The following is a 6,000-nucleotide window of genomic DNA, read 5'->3' as shown; positions in this document are numbered from 1 at the left end:
TAGACGATGATGCTAATTGTGTGTTGTGCAATTGAATTGTTGAAGAAACTGTTGAACATATGTTCTTCACATGCCCCTTCAGTAAAGATTATTGGAGTGTAGTGGGTATGAATTTTGATGGGACTAGCAATCGCCTCAGCCTAGATCACATGTCCAGGGAGGCTGGATGCGTCCAATGTTTACGGAAACGCTATTGACGGCTGCATGGAGTATTTGGAAAGAGCATAACGGGAAGAACTTCAAGAGAATCCCCCCAGCACTGGATCATGGAAAGAATAGGTCCAGGGAGGACATATATATATATATATCCCTTCTTGCTCATAGGGTTAAATCCTCTCTGGTTCCTTTTGTTGAATCCTTTTCTAGTTCTTTGATCTAACTTATGCTTTGTTCCTTACCCTTGTTCTGTGTTGCTCCTTGGCACACTAATTCCCATATTGGCGTTAGGTTCCTTGGAGGGGCTATGGCTAGTGGCCAAAAACATGTAAATCCCTGTGATTATTTGCTGTTAATATAAATTCAGTGGGACCTTTCCCACTGTGAGTTCATGTTCAAAAAAAAGAGTGAGATGGAGCACTTGTGTTCTTGGGGTTTTTTGAATGAAGTGGTTGACCCTCTACCGAAGTGGTAGAGGGGTATATATAGATCACAAGAAAAGGAGCCATTTGAGCCATTTGTTGTAGGTGCCCGAACATCCAGGTAGCAACCCAGATGATTCGGGTGAAGCCTGGATGTCCGTGGGTACTCGCAAGATCCGGCCTAGTCAACCACTGTGAGGCAGGAGGCATTGTAGTCGAAAGAAATGGTTTTTTGTTTGATCATCCGGTCAAGGCGCCCAGAATGGCCCGGACGACAGGTATGATCTGGCTACGGTTGAAACCTTTCATCGTGGGTAGTGAGTTGCTCGGATGATCTGAGACGAAGTACGGTACGTCCGAGGCACCCCAAATGAAAATACTCTCTAGATAGGCGTTCGAGCAGCGCTTTCGGGCTGTTGTCGGGTGTCTAGGTTGGACCTTGGATGATCTGGCTCTGATGTTCTTTTTATGTTAGCTCCTGGTGGCCTATCCAAACGTCTGGGACGCCATCCAGATGATCCAGGTAGCAACCAGATGATCCGGTTGTGAATGTAAGGTGGCTATTTTGGCTAAATATTTATGGCGGGTGGTTTTGTCTAAGACTTTTTAGGAAGTATATGAGTAGTATTGACGTAGTGAAAATGTTGAGTTGAGCAAACCTTTCACGGTCCCCTTTGATCCCCTCTTAATAGTGTGGATCCCTATAATTCAAAGATTAACCCAAAAAACTACGCTTCTTTTATAGTTTTCACCATGCTTGGGTTATACACATTTTTGGTGGATCCTATCCGTACACAAAGATGCCAAAGGGACTAATAACATGTATATTCACTTAACAAACATAATTACCCCCTAGCTATATGTATATTGGCATTAACATCAAATATCACTAAGGGCATGATTGCACTTTCAGTATGGTATCTGCGGTGATGCGTCAGTCTGGGGTCGGTTATTGGCGAGTGGTGTCGTGGGATCAGAGCACTCTGGCATGGGGCGGCGCCAGACAAGTCAAGTTGGTCGTCCTCTCGGGACCGGGGCGAAAGATGCCCGCTCCTCTATCGGATATGTCTTCTCTCTCGGATGTCGATTAGGACGTCAAACATGCTTCTGGCGGTCATGGTGTCGATACGACAAAATGTTGCTCTTGAGTGAAGTTGTAATGAGGTCGAGGTCGTCGGGCCGTGAGCGCGGATGACGATGTACGATGACGCCGACCTCCTCGGTGATGTACCTTTTCTGTTTGTGTTGTGTTTGCTTGGCCTTTTGACGATTTTGTAGGTCTTGTGGTGGTTTAGATCTGGTTTAGTTATGTAACATCCCAATTTTATTAATTTGGATGTTAATAGAATCATTCAATGCATATCATATTTCTTTGCATTTTGGAGTTTTTGAAATATTCAAATAATAGTTTTCCCACCCGAGAAAAACAATGAGAGGGGATAAGATGACTTCCTCAAAATATAAAAAGAGTGGGAAATTTTATTTTGAATATTACTTTAAGTTTTGGAGTTGTTTGGTATTTATTTTATTTGCGAAAAGTGCATTAGTTGCATTAGGAAAATTATTTTCAAATTGTTCTGTGCTTAAGTTAATGTTCGTTAGGCTCTAAATATTATGTAGTTATTTTAGAAATTTATTTGGTGTTTTTAGAAATTCTTTTGAATTAGTTGTGAGCACTTAGTCTCCAGTTAAAAAAACACGCACGCAGCCTGGACCGAAACCAGGTTCGGCCAAGGAGCGCCCGACCGGCCCATCTGGCCATTTCGGCCCAAGGCCGCCGCGCACCCGAATTTCCCCGCACCGGTCGACCGCCCGCAGCCCCCCTCGCTCGCTAACGCCGCCGCCACTAACTGGTGGGCCCCGCTCCACCTCATCTCGCCCAACCTCCCGCTTTCCCCGCTCGGGTGAGCTCGCCGCCGCGCTCCCGCAACCGCCGGGCGAGGCCCTCGTGGATAATGCATATCCGCGGCACCCGCATGCCCTCCCCTCGCCTATAAATGCCCCGAGCTCCCCTCTGTCGACCTCGCCGTCCCGCTTCTCCCCACGCCGCTCACATCGCCGTGCTGCCCGTTCGCATCTCGCCGGAGCCGCGTACCTCGCCGGAGCAGTTCGTCGCCCGTAGACCTCTCCGGCCCTTCCTTTTCTGTAAAACTTCTTAGCCCGCCGAGGCGCATCCTTTTGACACTATTTTTGCCCCTAGGTCCTGTCGGAGACGCCGCACCGTCGACGCCGGAGCCGCCGGAGCACCGAAGGCCGCCGTCTTCCCCCGTTCGGACACCGCCGACGCACCCCGACCCCACCATCCGGACGCCCTCGACGCGCCGCACCTCCCCGTCTTCTTCCCCGTCGACGAGGACCACCACAGCCGCCGCCCCCTCCGTCACCGACGCCGCGCCGCCGTCCTCTGCTCGTCGCCGACGTCGCCAGCAGCTATAAGCCGCCACACCTCCCCTCGTTCGTAGATCGAAGATCCACGGCCCAGATTAGATTAGGTCCAGTTTTTTTATTATTTCGTGAAAGGGTACGTGGTTAACCGCGGTTCCCTTAGACCGTGCGGTTTATTTAAACCGAGCGTCGGTTTTCTTTATTTAGCCACCGTCGTTGTTTTTTTTCTTATTTGGCGACTGTTCACGGTATAGTCTCTGCAGCGGACGCTGCTCGGCCAGCTAGGAGCCACCACGTGGCCAGGGACCTGTTTGCGGTAGTTTTTCTTCACCATTTAATCCCTGTAAACAGCAGATTAGTCCCTGATCTTAGATTAGCCATAACTTTTTAACCGTAGATCCAAACTCGATGAAACCAGCGGCAAATTCTTTGTATTGTTTAGATCTATCCAGTAGCATAGTTTTTGCAAACTTTTGTCAGATTCAAATTTGAATTTATTCAGATTTGAATTCGTACTTCAAATAGCCATATCTCCCAAACCGTAGCTCCGATTAAGTTGATTCCTTTTGCATGTTGTCACCGTAGCAAAGCCCTATCCCCTGGACTTTTGTCACAATAAATTTTTTTCACACACTAGAATCTGCCCTTTAATATTTTTACTAGTATGCATAGTATGCGCTATATTTCACATCACTCTTTGAACCTTAGGCCTATGTTGTTTTGCACTTAGAGTATTTCCGTAGTAGCTTAGTGTGTTGTATGTTCATTTGGTTTTTCCGAGACTTTTTTCTATGCATGTTCTTCTGGCCTCTGGAATGTTGCTTATGTTTGTTTATCTTCTTTGCGATAGATTGCCCGGAGTGCGAAGCAGAATATTATCAGTCTTTAGAATTCAACCAGCGGTACCAAGGCAAGTTGCATCATGATCATGTTTCATTACCTATGTTTTTATTATGCACTTAGTTCTTTGCGGTAGGACTGCATGGTAGGAAACTAGTGCCACATGACTTTGCTTTTCACCCAGTAGTTCATTGAGGTAGGTCTGAACCATATAACTTTGTCACCATTGTTTTACTTTATGTTGCTATGCTAAGTAGACGTGGATTGGGGAGTGATCATTGTAAAGTTTGAGTGACAATGTAGTAAATAAGACCTAAGTTAAATAATGAACTACCTGGGCGGAAACTTGTGGGAATGGTGGCGAAGTACAGTGGGGCACGCATGGGAAATCCATGGTGGTGCACCACTAGTGGACCGTCCGCTCAGGCTCAAAGAGATCAATCGTATTCCCATGTCTAGAAGCTTACTGTGCAGCCACAGGCCAATATGGGCTCTGGCTTAGTTGAGTAGTTAGTGTGACCTCTTCCGGGAGGGGCTAGCAGATGTAGAATGATGTAGGTGTACCGGCCTATCCGTGGGTTAAGGGGGAACATTTTCGAAAGGCTATGTCTCAATCTTCCGATCATGGAGGTGGTCGAGTCTTGTGGGGAAAAGTGCACAATCTCTGCCGAGTTTTCAACCTAATCGATTAGCCGTGTCCCCGGTTACGGACCACTTGAGCATCTAGTAGTGGAAATGCCGGGAGATCTCCTCACCTTTAACTAAACAATTGGGTTTTAAATGAAACTTGGGGACGGATGGAGTTGGATTTGCCAACTCATCCTATGCAAATGTGTAGTAGTAGAATAACAATCTTTTCTAATAGGGAAAAACTAGCTTTATGCAAAAACTAAACTTAGAGCTTTCCACCAGCCAAACTGCATGTAAAAGTAGGTTCATTACACTATGATGTGACTTGCCAGTACATTCAATGTACTGACCCATTTGGCTGCAACTTATCACGTTGCAGATATATCCGACGAGGATTAAGGTGCGATAGGTCGATGTTCTACACTCAACCTTGCTCGTGGAGTTGGACTCATTTACTTCTTTGCTTCCACAGTATTTGCTTATTGGCTCTATGCCCTATTTTGTAATAAATGTATTGCTCCTGGGCTATCGATGTAATAAAGAGATGTGAATTATTTCTGTTATTTCATCGCGTACTGTGTGTGCTAGCAAGTCGATTCAGGGACTAGCACGGTAAGCACAGAGACTTCGACTCTTACCGAGTCGGGTCGCTACAAGATGGTATCAGAGCCAGGTTGACTGTAGGATGCGACCCCTAGAAATGGAGAAAAGCCATAGGATAAAAACTATATTTTTCATTTTTCGCATATATCCTTTGGTCTCGTACCTTCTCTGCTTCAATACTAATTTCTTCTCTTTTTCAAAATGTAGATGTCGTCCGCCCTTGTTGAGTTCGAGCAGCCCGATGAGACCATGCCCTTTGGAAGGCAGCTGGTGAAGATCACGAAGCACCTGAAGATTGGGCTTCCCACATTCACTGGAACCTTCACAGCCACCCTGCCCGAGGAGACACGTTGGAGGATCGATGCTCATATCCCCGGACGCATCCTCGGAAACCGCACCAAGCCCATTGATTTCCATGTGGATACCGCAACATGGGGCTTGGGCAGGGGTATCGCTGCTCACATTGCTCTCGGACGCATTCGGGAGGTGTATGACGAAGACCTCAAGAGGACCTCCTTCGTGATGTACGGACGCCGTGACGCAGATGGAGATGTGGTGCGTACCCTGGAGGACGAGACGATAGCATCCCATATCCAGGACATGGAGGAGCACATTCGTATGATGGAGCTGGAGCTGTCCGATAACATGGTCGTCATCAAGAACCTCATGACCCGCAAGGCCGAGCTAGAGGAGGAGCTCCAGGACGCTCGCATCGAGCACGAAGGAGAGCTGGACGCACTGCAGGATAAGATAGACGACCTGAAGCTTGAGCTCGAGGAGGCCGAGGAGAAGCTGGATGAGGGAGAAAACATCCAATAGGATCACTCGTATGGTGCCTATGTCAGCCAGGAGAGGGACCAAAATGATGAGCTCGGAGATGACGACACGAAGAGCGATGCAAGGACACCCGATGTCGACATGGTTGACTGGTCCTCATCTGATGAGAGTTAGATTTTATACCACC

The sequence above is a fragment of the Triticum urartu genome, chromosome 4 (genome assembly GCF_003073215.2).
Source record: "Triticum urartu cultivar G1812 chromosome 4, Tu2.1, whole genome shotgun sequence".
Lineage (NCBI taxonomy): Eukaryota > Viridiplantae > Streptophyta > Magnoliopsida > Poales > Poaceae > Triticum > Triticum urartu.
This window is presented reverse-complemented; position numbering follows the sequence as displayed.